The sequence below is a fragment of the Pagrus major genome, chromosome 13 (assembly GCF_040436345.1).
Source record: "Pagrus major chromosome 13, Pma_NU_1.0".
Lineage (NCBI taxonomy): Eukaryota > Metazoa > Chordata > Actinopteri > Spariformes > Sparidae > Pagrus > Pagrus major.
The window spans coordinates 13,341,046-13,360,969 of record NC_133227.1 but is presented as its reverse complement, the minus strand read 5'-3'; positions in this window follow the sequence as shown (position 1 = coordinate 13,360,969).

Below are 19,924 nucleotides of genomic sequence, written 5' to 3'. Positions count from 1 at the left end.
CATGTTCACCACTGCAAAAATACGGAGCGTCTAAGGGCAGTTTCACTCCTTCCTGCAGGTCTAATTCTTACCCCATAAATTTGGCATTACAGATATTAAAATTTCACATGTATAAGACAGCTGAAACAGAGGAGATAAATGTAGAGAGGAAGAGAGGAGAGGCACAGAGATGTAATGAGAGGTTCTCTGAAGACTTGGACCCCTTTCTCCAGCCTCGTTTGTTCCCCTTTTGAGGACACTGACAGACATGATAGTCAGTGAGGACAAGTTTTTCTCAAGTTCTGGAGCTGAGAGGTGTTGTGAGAGGGTTTAAATCAAGTATGGTGGTTTTAAGTGTAAGTGGAAATGTCAGGAGAGAAAGATCGAAGGAGGTGAAGAAGGAAATAATTTCATTAAACTTCTCTGTGGGGGGGTCAGAAGTTGCCAGGGAGGCTTGGCATAGGCCCCATCTCTAGGAACTGTTAGTGTTTCCTGGAATGTACCGAGCAGGACGACAGGGGAGGAGGTGTGGAGGTTTGGATGGGGCTGATGGAGTACTATACTGTTTCCACAGGGCAGATATTATCTTAAATACTGAGCACGTAAGATTATTAATTTACATGGATCCATTCTAGTTCATTGCCACTCTGATTTGTAAAATGGAAAAAGAATAATTACTCACTTCAGTGATTGTCTAATTCATGATCTCAGAAAAAGCTTCACTGCATGCGTTTGTGTCGCTTTAAGAGGTTTCCATGAGCCTAATTGATCAGAAAATAATCTCGATTTTTTAATTGAATAATCAGAATGGGATTCGAACATGGCAGTTTTCTATTCTTCTCTTCATATCAGTGCAACTTTTCAGCATTTTAATTGATTGTTTACAGTCATACATCACCATACAAGACCCAGGAGGCCGTGCATTACCAACACCTGGCAGGCAGGTAGAGAAGATGAGTAACGTCTTGTAGGAGATCTATTCCAGGCCCAGCACCTCAGAGATTAACCCTTGGCTTGGGATAACTACGTCAGATCCCTTTAATCCTAACAATTTACCAGTGGCAATGACAGTCCCTCAACTAGAAGTTCTCTAACAGAGGAAATGCATGCTGGTCCTGTGATGGTGTCAGGAGTGGAGAAGACAAATGTAGAGTGTGGAAAATGTGGAAACATGAGAGGTATTTTAGGAAAACCCCAAACCCTGCTTTACATGTTTAAATGTGTGCTTCTAATTCAACTCATCACAGTGTAACTAAAATCATTTAATTCCTTCATGTAATCATAATGATAGCAAAGGTAGTGGTGGTGATAGTAACTGTAACCTGTAGCACCACACCAGTAAAAAGACAACACTGCCTTCTGTTTTTAATGTTAGCTCTTTGTCGACCTCTAGTGGCCATGGGAAGTATTCCACTGCTCAGCTGTAAGTCAGTACTTCAGCCAGCAGAGGGCATCTTTGCCAACTGTACTGTTGGTCACATGTCTCTCTTGTCAATGATAGTGAGAGAGCAACACGTGATCACATTGTGCGAATACGAATCTGTTAGTCTGGGTGTTGTAGTTCTTCTGAGTGAAACAATGCTCAGATGCACAGAGACTGCAAAACCAAAAATAAAGATTTTATTTACAATGATTTAAAGTTCTACTTTTTATTATAATGTGCAGAAAAGGCAAGATGGAGGGCTTATTCACTGTCCTATATTCCCTTTTGGCCTGTGTATAACTGAATTAAGGCCAGACACTACAGGTGAAAAAGTTTTTCATTTTGAATAGTGGGAAGTGTTTTTTGTTTTGTTTTTCAGATTTCTGTTGTGGAGATGTATTAGGTAATGCCTTATATTTTAACATATGATTTCAGAAAATCTGTAATACAACAAATAATTGTCTCAATGTAGGAAATCGGCTGGTAGTCTGTTAGTATATCTGTGCGATGTACTAATCGCCATTTTCTTTTTTCAAAAAATGAACCGAATCTTTCAGTACATGTCATTAAAACAAGTTTTTTTTCTCATACTCTGAGCCAGAGATCCCCACTTCAGTGGCACTAACATACACCAAACTTTCCAGATTTATTCCTCTCTATATTCTGAAGGTTTTTGTTTGTTTACAGAGGTTGTTCATACATCATTCATAGCCAGATTTTATACCAGCCAGGTGGTGTGTTAACACATACACCCACTGAACATACAGTTAGGAAATATTAATGTGTCAGTTTAGTTGACAGAGGTTTTCATGGCCCTGGTTGTTGTTTTTTGGTAAATGGTGCCATGTTTGGTTAAATCTCCTTTGAGTTGACAAATACACTGAACCTATCCAGGTCAGTGGGGTCGACAGAATGAATGAATCTGAGGTGTCATTTACAGAGTGTCTCTTCAACCTGCCTTTAACTGTATGAAAGCTTGTGGCACTCGTCTTAAAACAGAGCATATCTGAACAAAGAAAAAGTGAGAGCGTCTGTTACAGAAGGAATCTATTCAACACAGACCAGTGAATGAAAATATAATCACTTTGAGTTAGGAGCAAAAACTGCTGTTTGAGCTCTGACAGGAAATCTGTTAAAGATGAAATGTTGCCTTTATTGTTTTCTGAGCCAACAGTGGTGGAGTGAGGCTGTCTGAGGGGCAGGGCTGAAAACATCTAAAGGTCACCAGCTTCAAGTGGTGGGGTGGCCAGCCCGCATAAAGTTGTGATGCAAACTGTTCCAAACCCTAAGATGTAAATGATATCTACGGCATCTCTCAGGGGACTAGTAACTATTTAACCATTTAGAGGCACAGCATGTAGGGCAGCCTGGTGGGCACCTTATCATGTTGTATCTACTGTAGGGGCATTCAAGAGGACACTTTTTACTCAGTGAAGAGAGGGACTTAACACTTTGTACATATAAGCTAAAAGTTTAAGTGTGATTCTTAAGTGCTGACTGCAGTGTTCAAAGATAAGGACTACAGTCATTGTACAGTCTACCTACACTGCCCTTCCTCAACCACTGAGCAGCACACAGCAGGCCTCCAAAGAAGACGTGTCAGGACTACGTTACATCAACCATCACAGTTTCATGCCATCCTTGTCATGATTAAGAGCCTATCATGTTTTGTATCTAACATTATATTTGCTTAATATATTGTAACATACAAGAAAAAAGCTTGATGATAAAATGAATGGTTCATTATTAATTAATTGATGTCCAAGTTCAGAAAGCAGAGCAGTTTTATTTCCCTTCCATTTCTTTGCAGATTTCTTTATAAGGTTTCTTACGTGTGCTTTAAGCTCTGCAAATAGAGAACAAAAATGATTAACATAGGTTCAAAAATGTCAACAGAAATTGTGTGCAATAATAAAGTAAATCAAATATTAAGCAAGGAATTCAACTTACAGGACACACACATGGCTGGGGTCAAAAAGAAAGAACAAAGGGAGGGAGGCAGGCAGTATATATAAGCTCTCATCAGGTGAAATGATTGCACCTGAGGTGGGTGTGTCCTTCTCAGGTAGGAGTGATTGTTTTTTCCTCCCTGCCTTCAGTGAGATCAGGTGACCTCTAGATGGGGACTTTTGACAATAATAACTGATTCAATTTTATGGGACAGCTAAGATACTTGAGTTATACTTATGTGGGCTTTAGAAATATATGCTTTTTGGGTCATTATAGACAAAAAATATTACCTTAGTTGAAGAAAGTTATATTAACAGTTTTCAGTGATACCTGTGGAGCTCCTACAAAATGTTTGTATGTTCTAATATGACACAGTGTTTCTGTTTTCTACAACAGACTAAAATAAATCTAAAAAAAACAAAACAGTCAATCAATTGGAGTGCAGGCAGAAAAGTATATAAAAAGAGCATATTTACAGTAATTAAATACTACTACTACTACTACTATGTGTATTTTATATAATACTTATTGTAAATTTAGCAAATGATTAAAAATCCCACAGCTCAAAGTTATAACAGTAAAATCTTTGAGTTAAAGGAACATCAGAACACACTTAAATTATCATTTGCACAATATTTATTTGATTGAAGATGTCAAACATGGTCAGATTTGTGAATTAACCATGAAGGATGAGAATATTGTTGGATCATGGTGGTTACATGACCAGCACACACAATAAAGCCTTCAAAGCTCAACATTTTAATGGCAAAGGACAAATACTGTTGAAATCCTAAAACAAGTATTGATTTATATAACTCATACGTAATTTTTCAGGAGTAGTCAGTTGCAGATGAGTGGTGGAGGAAGTAGTCAGATCCTTCATTTATGCACAAATACATAAGTTATTACAAGTAAAAGTTCTGCATTCAAAACCTTAATGAAGTAAATGTATAATCAGCTGAAGGTACTTCACGTTTCAAAAGTAAAGCACAGGTTCTGCTGTCAAATGACTTGTGTGTGTGTTTAAAGCCTTAAAACAGTCTTTAAATTCTCAACAACTGACTGACAAACATGAATTTTTATTTTATTTTGCGATTTTTTTATTTGCTTTTATTGCATGCTATTTTTTGTTATGCCGACTTAATGATGGTATTATTTTTGTTGCTGATGGTGTTCCAGTAGGCCTTGCAGACCAGGATCAGGAACAGGTACCCAGCCCAAGCTCTCTAAGAAGACGAGGAACAACTCCCCGTGAACCTTAGAACAACCTTGAAAGGACACGGGAAGAAACCTCTGGAAAGGCAATTCAAAGAGAGATCCCCTCTCCTCGGATGGCTGGGTGCATATGCGCATTTGTGCTTGTATATTTGTGCGGACCGTGGACAGTTTTTCACTCCAAAAGTAGTCCTTCATATGGCTTGCTCGTGGCTCAGATCTGGCAACCAGGAGTGGACTGGGCTGCAACAATTATGCTATCTGAGTTGCGCTGAACTGAACTGAAAGTGGGTTAACTGGAGCACCCAGAGAAAACCCATAGAAGCTCAGGGAAAACCCCAGATAGCAAAATTTACCAGACACCCTCTTTCGGCCCACGCACCGTGCAGAAAGATGGCACTTGGGCGTCCTGTTTGCCAGATCTTAACCATGGCCATGCCATGTCAGCAAGAAGTAAACCGAATAAACCAGAATAGAATACATTCGGTTCACTCTTGGATGACATGTGGCCATGGTATGGCCTGGCTAAGATCTGGCAAACAGGAGTGGACTGGGCTGCAACAATTTTCCTATCTGAGTTGTGCTGATGTTCTCATTGTTATGCAGCCTGAACTAATTGGATTTTTTTTTTTTCATTGAAGAATTTCTTCTTCACTGAAAATGGGTTAACTGGAGCACCCAGAGAAAACCCATAGAAGCTCAGGGAAAACCACAGATAGCAAAATTTACCAGACACCCTCATTCGGCCCACACACCGTGCAGAAAGATGGCACTTGGCGTCCTGTTTGCCAGATCTGAACCACAAGCGGGCCATGGCATGGCCATATGTCAGCAAAGAGTAAACCGAATAAACCAGAATAGAATACATTCGGTTCACTCTTGGATGACATGTGGCCATGGTATGGCCTGGCTAAGATCTGGCAAACAGGAGTGGACTGGGCTGCAACAATTTTCCTATCTGAGTTGTGCTGATGTTCTCATTGTTATGCAGCCTGAACTAATTGGATTTTTTTTTTTTCATTGAAGAATTTCTTCTTCACTGAAAGTGGGTTAACTGGAGCACCCAGAGAAAACCCATAGAAGCTCAGGGAAAACCACAGATAGCAAAATTTACCAGACACCCTCATTCGGCCCACACACCGTGCAGAAAGATGGCACTTGGCGTCCTGTTTGCCAGATCTGAACCACAAGCGGGCCATGGCATGGCCATATGTCAGCAAAGAGTAAACCGAATAAACCAGAATAGAATACATTCGGTTCACTCTTGGATGACATGTGGCCATGGTATGGCCTGGCTAAGATCTGGCAAACAGGAGTGGACTGGGCTGCAACAATTTTCCTATCTGAGTTGTGCTGATGTTCTCATTGTTATGCAGCCTGAACTAATTGGATTTTTTTTTTTTCATTGAAGAATTTCTTCTTCACTGAAAGTGGGTTAACTGGAGCACCCAGAGAAAACCCATAGAAGCTCAGGGAAAACCACAGATAGCAAAATTTACCAGACACCCTCATTCGGCCCACACACCGTGCAGAAAGATGGCACTTGGCGTCCTGTTTGCCAGATCTGAACCACAAGCGGGCCATGGCATGGCCATATGTCAGCAAAGAGTAAACCGAATAAACCAGAATAGAATACATTTGGTTCACTCTTGTGGCCATGGTATGGCCGGCCTGTAGCTAAGATCTGGCAACCAGGAGTGGACTGGGCTGCAACAATTTTGCTATCTGAGTTGTGCTGATGTTCCCATTGTTATGCAGCCTGAACTAATTGGATTTTTTTTTTTTCAATGAAGAATTTCTTCTTCACTGAAAGTGGGTTAACTGGAGCACCCAGAGAAAACCCATAGAAGCTCAGGGAAAACCCCAGATAGCAAAATTTACCAGACACCCTCATTCGGCCCACACACCGTGCAGAAAGATGGCACTTGGGCGTCCTGTTTGCCAGATCTGAACCACAAGCGGGCTATGGCATGACCATATGTAAGCAAAGAGTAAACCGAATAAACCAGAATAGAATACATTCGGTTCACTCTTGGATGACATATGGCCACGGTATGGCCTGCCTGTGGCTAAGATCTGGCAAACAGGAGTGGACCGTCCAAGTTCCATCATTCCATGCGGTATGCGGGCTGGAGGAGGGATGAATTTGCTATCTGTATAGGAAGGTGAGAGTTGGGGATAACAAGACAGTTCCAGGATGACTTGGTTGTGTATGATGTAGGCTGGCAAATTATCCTCAGGATATCTTAAATAACCCTTTGAATCCCCACACAGAAGGTATTTTTGGCTTTTTTCATTTGCTCCACAAGGTTGCGGATCCTCTTTGCCATGTCCCTTCTAAAATTAGTTTCCTTAACTGCACCTGAATGTTGTGTCTTGGGAGTGCAGCACTGTAGGTATGGTATCCAAAGCGTTTTGTCTTGGACTGTGCCCCTTTTAAAATCAGTGTCCTTAACTGCACCTGAATTTTGTGTCTTGGGAGTGCGGAACTGTAGGTATGGTAACCAAAGCGTTTTGTCTTGGACTAGGCCCCTTTTAAAATCAGTGTCCCTAACTGCACCTGAATTTTGTGTCTTGGGAGTGCGGAACTGTAGGTATGGTAACCAAAGCGTTTTGTCTTGGACTAGGCCCCTTTTAAAATCAGTGTCCTTAACTGCACCTGAATTTTGTGTCTCGGGAGTGCGGAACTGTAGGTATGGTATCCAGAGCGTTTTGTCTTGGACTGGACCCTTTTTAAAATCAGTGTCCTTAACTGTACCTGAATGTTGTGTCTGAGGGTTGCAGTATGGTGGTGGTTTCCTCTGGACAGGGCCTGGACCTGCCAAAGTTTGCGGAGGTTCCATCCTTGACACATAAGCCTCGTGCTGCTTGCGGAGTACATAAATCCTTAAACTGTCCATCTCTTTCTTCTTTGTTGCGCTCTCAGTAGTGGAAACACTATGATTTTTGAATGCTCTGTCCATCACTCTGTGTCTGTTGACTTCAGTAGCCTGACTGAGTTTGTGGGAAGTTTATAAGACAAGCTCCTATAATGTGTCCTTTGCTGGATCAAAGGCAATATTCTATAATGTGTTCTTTGATGGATCAAAGGCAATATTCTAGAATGTGTCCTTTGCTGGATCAAAGGCAATATTCTATAATGTGTTCTTTGATGGATCAAAGGCAATATTCTAGAATGTGTCCTTTGATGGATCAAAGGCAATATTCTAGAATGTGTCCTTTGATGGATCTAAGGGAATATTCTATAATGTGGCCTTTAATGGAAATAGAACAGAATGTTTTTTTTTATTATTGTTTTTTTTCAAATTGTTTAATTGTGTTGTCATTTTCAGCCAAGACAATTTTCCACATCAAGAAAGTCGCAGTGAACTACATCCTCTTGCCCAACATACGTCATCAATGCCAAAGGAATGCATCGTTTTACCATACATTGTTTATGGAGTGTTGACAGGAAGTGCATTTATTTTGAAAGAATGCACTTCAAAATAAAAGCACTTCTGGTCAACACTTTCCATAAATAACGTATGGTAAAACAATGTGATTAACGATGTGTATTTATCTATGAAGGGAACATGGAAGGACATCGGCACTTTGTACACTAAATGACCATACATGAAGCTATTTCCATGTGCATTTTTATGTTCCTAATAGTTTCCCCACATACCATTTTGGTCCTGTGAATCTGACTGAAAAATGCTACCACACCTTGTTTTATTCTTAATACCTTCATGTCCATTAGTGATAGAGACCTCAAATATTGGCACAAATTAATAAAATATTGTATTTGAAGAAAAAATACTGATTGATACCACATGGGTGCAAAAAACTGGTTTATAATGCCCTCAATATCACTCTTGTTTAGGAATTTTGCTCTTTTTTCGAAATCTCGGGCCTTATAGAAAATGAATAGGCATGCAGTACAAACTTTTAATGGTTCACTCACACTGAGAACATGGTTATCTTCCATCCTCCAATGTTTGGTGAGGTTAGCAATAATATTTTTCGAGATATTAATGCCCAAACATGGCTTGCCACATAAGGCATTTCTGAGAGTGTCAAAATTAAAAAAATATCAAGGGCTGAAAAAAACATAAAAACATTGGTGTAATCCAATATTTTACAGGCCTTAGTTTTGGGACCCAAACATTATGTAGACAAAGTTTTAACAAAATCTGAGACAGTGCTGCAACCACTTTCCTTGATTCTCTATGATTTTAAATGGAATGACCCATATTTTTCACAGGCCCATCTTATGGCCATAAGTTCATGACTGGCTATCTGTCTTCAATGGGAGTGCGTGCAGGAGAATGTCGAGTTGGAAAAATCCTGAGAGAGATTCATCAGCCATACCATGAATTCCGATGTCAGGTAAGTATTTCAGTAAAACAACTAGTATATTGTTATGTAGCAGTCTATGAAGCATTAGTTACCGGCACTGGTCAGTCATTTGAATCAGTCCTGAGTGGATATGTGGTTAATAACAGAGTAATAATTGCAGACAAATTAATGCTAATGCCAAGAAGCTATTCTCACTCATTGTAGCCCTATTTCTAGTAGCGATTAGCATATCCTCAAGAGAATCGTGAGTAATGATAAGACTTTCAGTCATTTTTTAACTGAGTGTGGACTGTGTTTGGGCAATGACACTTACAGATATGCTATAGATACGATCAGTATTCTGAAAAAATAATGAGTTTGGATATTTCCAGACATGAGGTCATATTTGAACCACACACATGACAAAATTTAGATGCATCTGGTATCCTAGTGTGCTATATGTCCTCAAGATGTATATTGAGTCCATAAATGACAATATATGGCTTATATCAACAAAACTCTGAATATGCATCAGTGTGTTCTCCTGAGAACCTCTGAGCTTAAACACACTTCAAAGTAACTGTACTATAGCACACTTTTTAGAAATACATTACAGGAAAATCTACTTCACCAATGAAGAGACGGAACATTTTTTAACCTGACATGGTTCTAGTGTAATTTGAAATCAAACATTGTAATCACTAAACACATACCATTCACTTCTACTTCTGTAAGTAAGAGAAAAAATTGCAATAATATATATTTATTTATTTATTTTTTGTATTGCTTTAATTCATTAAAGGGATAGTTCTCAGTTCTCAGATAGTTCACATGTCTCGATCTTTGTCTTAATAAGACCCACCTTCAAAAAAAAGGCTGCTGGTGGTCTGGCTCTCCCAAAGTTTTGTTTTTCTTACTAGGCTGCTAACCCATGCTGCCTTGCATTTTGGTCTATCTTTCACAGCCAGCCTGATTGCCCTGACTGGGTTGCCATGGAATTACACAAGCATGATAATTTGTCCATACTTGAATTGCTGGGATCCTCATTTCCACTCCCCTCGATTAAATCTTTAATTTAATTTAATCTTTAATAATTCTTTAATTCATATAGGCCATGGTGATGGAACGGCACTCTCACTTAATAAGGCCAGACTTAATAAAATATGCAAAGCTTTTCCTTAATCGTGTTTCATGGAACACACCTCACACTTGGTTGTATTAATAAGTAGGCAGGTTTTGTCACTTCCTGATGTTGTACAGAATTTTGAACCGTTTCAGGTCCCACTGGTAAGAGGAAACACAAGTTCAAAATGAGCATACTGATGACCAGTGATAATAACTGGGTTTTGGTTGCTTGGAGCTTCTTGCCAAGCCTCCTCTTATTTTGTTTTATGGCTCAGTATCTAGATAATAATCATGACTTAAAACAACTAGAAATAATTTGCTGAGTGCAGGCTGTGACATTAATGAATTAAGATCTTATGAACACTGACCTCTTGTGGTTGAAATGATAAAATTGCATCACCTTAAAAAAATGCAGCAGGGGAGAATTATGTCATTATACAGTATGCAGTGTAGGAAAACCAGTCTGAATGGAATATTGCAAGTAGACCCTTCTAAAGTCCTTTTCTTCTGTTGGGAAATCAATTTCTAATTGATTTTTGTAGAACATTTAGTTTTTCAAAGAAAGATTTGGAGATTACTTCCCGATTGAACATAGTGGTGGTTTATTTGGTTGTTTTGGTGGGATGTTATAGATAAATATTTTTCTTTTATAACATTTGTTTGTAGTGTTTTGATGACAACTGCACATCAGTTCATAAACTGAGACATAATAAATGAATTAGAAATTATGAATAATTAGTATGGAAGGCCATTACTTCTCCTGATATTGAGTCATTATAAGAACCTAGTAGTAGATTTGAATGAAACATTCCATAAAGACCCTCTTAAAGCCTTTTCATCTTTTACACGTCTTTTAATTGAGGTGATAATTAAGCTAATTAAAGAAAGTTTAGGACCAAATAAATAGAGTTGGTACATTTACTTTTACTCACTTGATGTCCACTGGCTCTGGATCTGATCTACAGCCTTCAAGCCAGTGTAGTAATATCCACTGGATCTGTGACCAAAGTGTCTTTTCTCCGTCCAGCTGTCTTTACGCAGTAGGATGATTTTTGCCAAAGCAGCTGCTGTCTCTGCAGCGTTATGTATATAAATGGATTTTTTTGTTTGTTTGTAGAAATTATCATAATAAACGTCATCAAAGAGAGTAAAGAAGAAGAGTAAAGTGAAGCAAATCTACCAGCCACCTGCATATTTTACCAGCAATCTGCCAATTAATTCCTTGACTTGACCTTTACTTATAAGTACTTATAACATAAACTTATCACTTATCAATATACTAAAATTAAGTGTATTATTACTTATCTGTTACCTTATCTTATTACTATATGTACAGCCTTTACTTAGCACTATACTTACCTATCACTTATGAATATAGTAAACTTTGTTTCTTATTTATGCCCTTAACTTATTACCATATCTATATCCTTAACTTAACTTAGCACTACTTTCTGGTATTATTATCTTTTTTTGTAGTTACTATGTAGTTTTTTTAAGGGGAAAGAGTTGGAGAGAAAGATGTAGCAGTTGTGTGAGTGGCGGTCAAATGGCCACTAATTATACTTGACCTGCTGTTCCAGCCCGGCCCCTTTACCTGTGAGGGGTCTTGTATCTCAGGGCTGAAGGGAGAGTAGTCCCACTGTGCCAATACCTCCGGGACTGGATCGGCTGAACACAGCCTCGGTGTCAAAGTACCCCTCGCTTAATCTGCGGCGCCTCGCCTCGCCTCGCCTGCAGCTCCCTCAGTCTCCTCCTCTGCCTCCTTTCCTGAGCCTGATGGAGAGATGGACCAAGAACAAAAGGGAAGAAACAGGTCAAACTAGTTCTAGTAGTAGTAGTAGTAGTAAGATGAATGACACAAGTCATTTGAGTTGAGGGAGATCGTGGAGGTCACTCTGCCAACACAAACACCATTCACAAATCAGTGATCATTTCCTGAGGTAAAATCAGTGTTAAATACCGTGCTCTCAAATTGCCTAATCAAATTCTACAGTGACTGACTTGAGTATTTTCCAACATTACTATGGATGGCAAAATTCACAGGCAGTTGTGTGAGTGTAAACATTTCAGCAGAGTGTTTGGGGTGGACTACTCACCCACCGCTGGGTAGCCTGTAGCAAGGCGTGATGCATGACTCATGGACAGCTGGAACATGAAGCTCCTCTGTGGCTGGACGGGGATCACCTGTGAGCCAGAGGTGGAGGGCTGGGGACTGGAGCGCTTCTCCGGCTGGAGAAGGATTTAGGTCAAACTTGTTCAGTTAAATCTCTCCCAGACAGATTCAGTATAGAGTTGGATAAATCTATGTTTGGCATTAAACAGAACATAAGCTCAAGATAAGACACAGCAGTAATTGAATCATCGATTTGTAATGTTTACAGTGTTGTACCCACACTCCCTCACTTTGTCCAGTGTGATTCCTGAGGGATTTCCTACATTTCCAAGAACCACTTAAAAACAGGGAAATTCTCTGTGCAGTACACATGTGACATCACGTTAAGGGTAAACATGACTTTTTTCTTCATTTCTGAAAGCATGGTAAACATTAAATTCTGATTTTTTTCTGATTGTGTGTATGTCATAAGCTACTTTCTATAAGATTTGTTTTTTGTTGTAGAAAAATGTATGTTAAATCCCTTACTGAATAATAAAAATAATTCTCATAAAACCTTTTGGATTTTGAAAAAAATCCTATTAAAATGAAAAAGTCATTCTAAAATCCTTTAGAACTTTATGAAATTTAAAGATTGATTATTCTTTTGATCTTTATTTTTGACCACATGTTTCAACTCCTGATTATACAGCTATATAGCACCATTTTTTAATTCTAATTTTATATAGCCTGATTAAAAAAATATAGGCCTCTTTTTAAGAAATGATTACTGAGGTCCTATGGCCTGGCTATGGCCAAAAAATACACTTCAATTTGATTTGAGCCCATCAAATCAAACCACCAATGATGAACCCATCATGCGTAAACTGTTGTTAACTTCCTGGCTTCTCTGAGAAAATAACCCTAACGCTGTCATCAGGGTTACTATAGCCTGCGTACCCAACTGTTGCAGAGTTTGAAAGATGAGGGCATTAACAAAGCTGGGGAAAGTCTTAAGATGCTATTGGTGCATTATGGGAAATGTGGGACCTAGAGCTTTGGGAGCTTGACCTATACAAGGAACTAAGAGTCATTTTTTTTGTATGTGTTTGTTAACCTCCCAAGTCAACAATGTAGTCCAGCTTGGACTGTCCAGGCATAATACAATAGGATTCTCTACCCGATGTGTATTATAGAACAGTGCAAGTTGTCTTGTGCAACAGACTTTTAAACTGAGCTAAAGCTAACAAAAGCAAGAAACAAAATCCAATCTGCAATTAATATCTTCCCCTCTGCACTATTACATCTTCACATTGTAATAGTAATACAACAGCAGCAACACAGATAATAGCTACTTATGTAGTTATAAATATTGCAATAGTTAATCACAATCACTTAGAACCTTAAGAGACTGTGAAATGAATGTCCTGGTCTATAAAGGTTTTTTGAAGTCGTACAGAAACATAAACAAATTCCTTTTAAATGAATCAGATTCACAGATCTTCTCCTGAAGATATATGAAATCTGTTTTTTAATCTCCCGCCTTTAAAGACTGACTGTGTCATGACTCTGTCTGTTTGTGGTTTAATATTGTCATGATTCAGTGTCTGTTTTGGTTTGATTGTCATGATTCAGTGTTTTGTTTATTATTGTCATGATTCTGTGTCTGTTTGGTTTAGTTCCTGTTTTATTTTGAAATTGTTCCCTTGTGTGTCACAGTCTTCTTGTCACTTCCTCCTGTGTTTCTCCACTGATTCCCTCACCTGTCCGTGCTTACTCCACCTGTACCTCGTCTTGTCATTAGTGTCTGTGTATATAGCCTTTGTTCTCCCTCATGTCTTTGTCTGATCGTTCCTCCTTTCCTTTTCGTTCCCTCCATAGTCCATGTGCTCCATGTCGCGTTCATAGATGTCCCGCTCCTGTTCCCGTGCCTTTGTTAAGTTAGCCTTCGTGTTTGTTTGTAGCTTGTGTTAGCCTGTCTGTCTTCCCCCGTGTTTGACTCCCAACTTGGTCCTCTGTGTCTCCTCGTGTCTCCAGGTCCTCATGTTTCCAGTCTTGGTATGTTTTGTAGTTTGGTTTCTCTGTTGATTTTGTACTTTGCTTTTGTTTAAACTTTGCTTAGCCTTTTGTTTTATCTAGTTAGTTCCCGTGTTTACTCTGTTGGTTTTTTGCATTCAGCTTATATTAAAGAAGCTCGCCTTTTGTTTCCCCTATTCTGCCTCCTGTGTGTGTCTGCATCTGGGTCCTCCCCATCTTTAATATATATCCGTTAAAAAACCGTGACAGAACGATCAGACCAGTATGGACCCAGCAGACATCTCCGCACTTAGAGGCATCATAGACTCATGGTCTGCTTATCTTGCTGGCAGGGTAGAGCTTGAGGATGCGCTTCAGGTTCTTTTAGATTTTGAGGAAGAACTGTTAGATAGGCCCTCATTTTGGGAGATTCAGGGGACAGTAGGAGTATTAGCTGAGGCTAAGAGACTGAAGGGGCTTATGGAGGAGTGGCAGGGCAGTGACCCCTATTTAGTCGCCTGCCAGCTGCCTGTGAGCATCTCGTCAGCCCCGGGGCTAGCTAGCCGTCAGCCAGCTAGCCTCCTGTCTACTGCAGGATCTGGCGGTGGTTCTCAGTCGGCGGCCCTGCCGGCGCCTGACCCTGTCCCTCGGCCGGAGGTCCGACCGAGTCCTGTCCCTGCCTCAGCCTCAACCCCAGACAAGCCCCCAGTGGATCCATTCTGGGGAACCCGCCTGGCATACAAGATGCCTCCCCGGAGAAGGCGACGTTCTCAGCAGCGTCGTGGCTCCCAGTCGGCGGCCCGGCCGACACCAGCTCCTGGCTCCCAGTCGGCGGCCCGGCCGACACCTGCTCCTGGCTCCCAGTCGGCGGCCCGGCCGACACCTGCTCCTGGCTCCCAGTCGGCGGCCCGGCCGACACCTGCTCCTGGCTCCCAGTCGGCGGCCCGGCCGACACCTGCTCCTGGCTCCCAGTCGGCGGCCCGGCCGACACCTGCTCCTGCTCCACGGTCGGCTCCCAGGCCGACTCCTGACCCTGCTCCACGGTCGGCGGCCCGGCCGACTCCTGACCCTGCTCCACGGTCGGCGGCCCGGCCGACTCCTGACCCTGCTCCACGGTCGGCGGCCCGGCCGACTCCTGACCCTGCTCCACGGTCGGCGGCCCGGCCGACTCCTGACCCTGCTCCACGGTCGGCGGCCCGGCCGACTCCTGACCCTGCTCCACGGTCGGCGGCCCGGCCGACTCCTGACCCTGCTCCACGGTCGGCGGCCCGGCCGACTCCTGACCCTGCTCCACGGTCGGCGGCCCGGCCGACTCCTGACCCTGCTCCACGGTCGGCTCCCAGGCCGACTCCTGACCCTGCTCCACGGTCGGCTCCCAGGCCGACTCCTGACCCTGCTCCACGGTCGGCTCCCAGGCCGACTCCTGACCCTGCTCCACGGTCGGCTCCCAGGCCGACTCCTGACCCTGCTCCACGGTCGGCTCCCAGGCCGACTCCTGACCCTGCTCCACGGTCGGCTCCCAGGCCGACTCCTGACCCTGCTCCACGGTCGGCTCCCAGGCCGACTCCTGACCCTGCTCCACGGTCGGCTCCCAGGCCGACTCCTGACCCTGCTCCACGGTCGGCTCCCAGGCCGACTCCTGACCCTGCTCCACGGTCGGCTCCCAGGCCGACTCCTGACCCTGCTCCACGGTCGGCTCCCAGGCCGACTCCTGACCCTGCTCCACGGTCGGCTCCCAGGCCGACTCCTGACCCTGCTCCACGGTCGGCTCCCAGGTCGACTCCTGCTCCACGGTCGGCTCCCAAGCCGACTCCTGCTCCACGGTCGGCTCCCAAGCCGACTCCTGCTCCTCTGCCGGCTCCCAGGCCGACAGCAACCTGTAATCCTCCGTTGGTGGTCCTACTGACATCCAGGAGGGTTTCCCAGACAGCGCTTCGGCTTCCAGTGGGTCACAGCCTTCGCCTCCGCCGCCGGCTTCCAGTGGGTCACAGCCTTCGCCTCCGCCGACGGCCTCCGGAGGGTCACAGCCCATGCCTTCGCCTCCGCCGACGGCCTCCGGAGGTTCACAGCCCACGCCTTCGCCTCCGCCGCCGGCTTCCAGTGGGTCACAGCCTTCGCCTCCGCCGCCGGCCTCCGGAGGGTCACAGCCCACGCCTTCGCCTCCGCCGACGGCCTCCGGAGGGTCACAGCCCACGCCTTCGCCTCCGCCGCCGGCTTCCAGTGGGTCACAGCCTTCGCCTCCGCCGTCGGCCTCCGGAGGGTCACAGCCCACGCCTTCGCCTCCGCCGACGGCCCCCGGAGGGTCACAGCCCACGCCTTCGCCTCCGCCGACGGCCCCCGGAGGGTCACAGCCCACGCCTTCGCCTCCGCCGACGGCCCCCGGAGGGTCACAGCCCACGCCTTCGCCTCCACCGACGGCCTCCGGAGGGTCACAGCCCACGCCTTCGCCTCCGCCGACGGCCTCCGGAGGGTCACAGCCCACGCCTTTGCCGTCGCCGACGGCCTCCGGAGGGTTCCAACCTTCACCGACGGTCCCCTGAGGGCTTTTGCCGTCGTCAACGTCCCCCAGAAGGGCCCTGCAGGTGCCGCGGGCCTTCTGATCGGCCCCTGCCCCATGCCTTGACCTCCTGGTCTCCCCCTACCCTGACTTTGGCCCCCCCTCCGGACCCCCCTCCGCCCTCCCGGCTTCATTTGAACTTTAGCCCTCCTCCAGACCCCCCTCCGCCCTCCCGGCTTCTTTTGGACTCTCTTTTTTTTTTGGTTTTGGGGCATCTGGAATCTGCCCCTTGAGAAGGGGGTACTGTCATGACTCTGTCTGTTTGTGGTTTAATATTGTCATGATTCAGTGTCTGTTTTGGTTTGATTGTCATGATTCAGTGTTTTGTTTATTATTGTCATGATTCTGTGTCTGTTTGGTTTAGTTCCTGTTTTATTTTGAAATTGTTCCCTTGTGTGTCACAGTCTTCTTGTCACTTCCTCCTGTGTTTCTCCACTGATTCCCTCACCTGTCCGTGCTTACTCCACCTGTACCTCGTCTTGTCATTAGTGTCTGTGTATATAGCCTTTGTTCTCCCTCATGTCTTTGTCTGATCGTTCCTCCTTTCCTTTTCGTTCCCTCCATAGTCCATGTGCTCCATGTCGCGTTCATAGATGTCCCGCTCCTGTTCCCGTGCCTTTGTTAAGTTAGCCTTCGTGTTTGTTTGTAGCTTGTGTTAGCCTGTCTGTCTTCCCCCGTGTTTGACTCCCAACTTGGTCCTCTGTGTCTCCTCGTGTCTCCAGGTCCTCATGTTTCCAGTCTTGGTATGTTTTGTAGTTTGGTTTCTCTGTTGATTTTGTACTTTGCTTTTGTTTAAACTTTGCTTAGCCTTTTGTTTTATCTAGTTAGTTCCCGTGTTTACTCTGTTGGTTTTTTGCATTCAGCTTATATTAAAGAAGCTCGCCTTTTGTTTCCCCTATTCTGCCTCCTGTGTGTGTCTGCATCTGGGTCCTCCCCATCTTTAATATATATCCGTTAAAAAACCGTGACAGACTGTACCCTTTATCTTGTGAGTCGCTTATGTATGTGAAAAAAGGCACAACAACGAGCTGCATTAACATTCATAATGTTGTGTGAACAAATGTGCTTATGTATGAATATTTTTTTCCATCAGACCCAAAGTGCATAACAACAGCTGAATGGATATAATAACAGTCTCAAGAGGACAGGCAGTGTTACAGCGGACATGCATCCGCTCCTTCTCTAACTTCCTGCTGCCTGATCCACCTCCCAAGCAGGGGGAGGATACACATAACGCCAGGAAGAAGAAGAGGAAGCATTCATGGGAAAAATGCAACAAGAGTGTTCAATTCCCATACTCTCTTTACACATCAGCTTCACAATGAACTGACTGAACTGCCTTTTTAATGGATTCATTTGAAAAAGTTTTGTGTTTGGTGCTCCTCGTGGAGAGCTTCAGTCAAACTCACTCTGGCATATAACAATAAGGCCCCAGATCTAGTAAGACAGAAACTATGTCATATCATGGGACTGGCAATACCAATCATACCATCTCAGCAGATTTAGCTGTATAAATGGGCTGGGGTTTTCATCATTCATCATGCTATGCTGCTGCCAAGTTCACCACATTTGTTATAACACTGAGGTATCAGACATGTAGCTTCAGGCTATGTTATTGTTAGATGGACTGTTATGGTTCCAAAGAACATCTTGTTGTCTCCTGCAGTTTACTGTACATTCCACTGGGGTGATAGGGCTGTGCAGCTTATGATGTGACCTGATTTCCTTACAGGGGTTTCTTTCTTGTTTAAAGGGGCACTGCAACAGTTTTGCATGTAAAGGTTAGCCTACTCTCCTCTGAGAGAGGTTTGAGAAAATAAGCTTGGTGACATCATCAGGGTTATTTCAGTTAGACCTGAGACCTCTAATATTTGAGAAAACCTGCATTTTAACTTGATGGCATTGGCTTACTTTTGAGCTGCATTATGAGAATTATAGAATCCAGTGTTTTGAAGCCAAACTCTTAGTAGGGACTAAAAGTCAGGAAATGTCTTTTGCAAGTCCCCCAACTTTGTTAAAATGCAAAAATATAACAAGATATCCTTTAGCACAGCAAAAAAACCCACTTACACCCACTAACATCTGGCTTTTGTCTTTAGTGCGAATGTTGAAAATCAGCATTCAGTTGACTTCAATAGTAAACTGGTGTTTTTGGTCTGGTGTGATGCTATGATGTGTGTCAAAGTTAAGAATGCTGGCTCGTTAATACTTCTGTTCAAACAGCACTTAAACATCAGCCAGTCAGAGCTAAGTCTGAAAGAGAGACACTGAAGTAAAAGATATTCAAAAAGTGACCACCATTACACTGACACTGGCCTTCGTGTCCATACCCGATGCTTGTCCACTGCCTGATCTTCATCGTGCATTTGTAACACTCAAAAGAGAAGAGGAAGAACTGAGACGTCTCACTCCTTAGCTTCTTCCATCATCAGCCCCGGAATTCAGAATGTTATGTTGTTTCAAGACTTTTTAAAACAAGTTTTAATGTCTTCTGGATGCAGTCTGATGAGGTATGATGTGCTGCCCTCTACTTAAATGTTACATACAAGAAAAAAAATCAGAACGTTTTTGAACAATCTGCATGTACATGCTAATTTTGTTGTAAAAGCGTTAATACTAAATTGCCAGAGATATATGGTGAGTAGGAAAAAATTCTGTTGCAAATTGAGTTAGAGTTAATTTACGTTTGATTATTTCAGAATGATTTGATTTGCGTAATCATTGGAAAATGTTTTATCAATAGATGCTTTGCTTCACTGTTACTAATTCAGGCTCTAAACTAACCCTTTCCCGGGAGACAGTGATTGATGATGATGATTTTGTTTGAAGTGAAAAAATGTCCAGGAATTACACTGACAACCAACGGGAAGTGAACCCACAATGACCTACTGCATCCAAGACATTGCCAAAATACAGTTCATGTTCTTGAAGGATACTCATTTGGTTAATTCTCTTTAAACAGGACCTCCGGCTACCCCCACCGTGCTGTGTCAGATCTGGCTGGCAGAGGTGCAATTAAAGGGTGGGGGAGGGAGGAAATAAGGCAGTCGAAGCACTGACACAACAATAGAGATCATTAATTAGCACTACTTCTCAGCACCAGCATTCACCAAAGATATGTTGGAGTACCACTGAATACCATGCAACTCTCATCACCTGTGAAGTTTGTTTTTCCTTGGATCAGTTTAGAAAGTGAAGCCACCATACAAACAGGAATTTAGAAGCAAGTGTACTGGTTGTTGCATCAAGA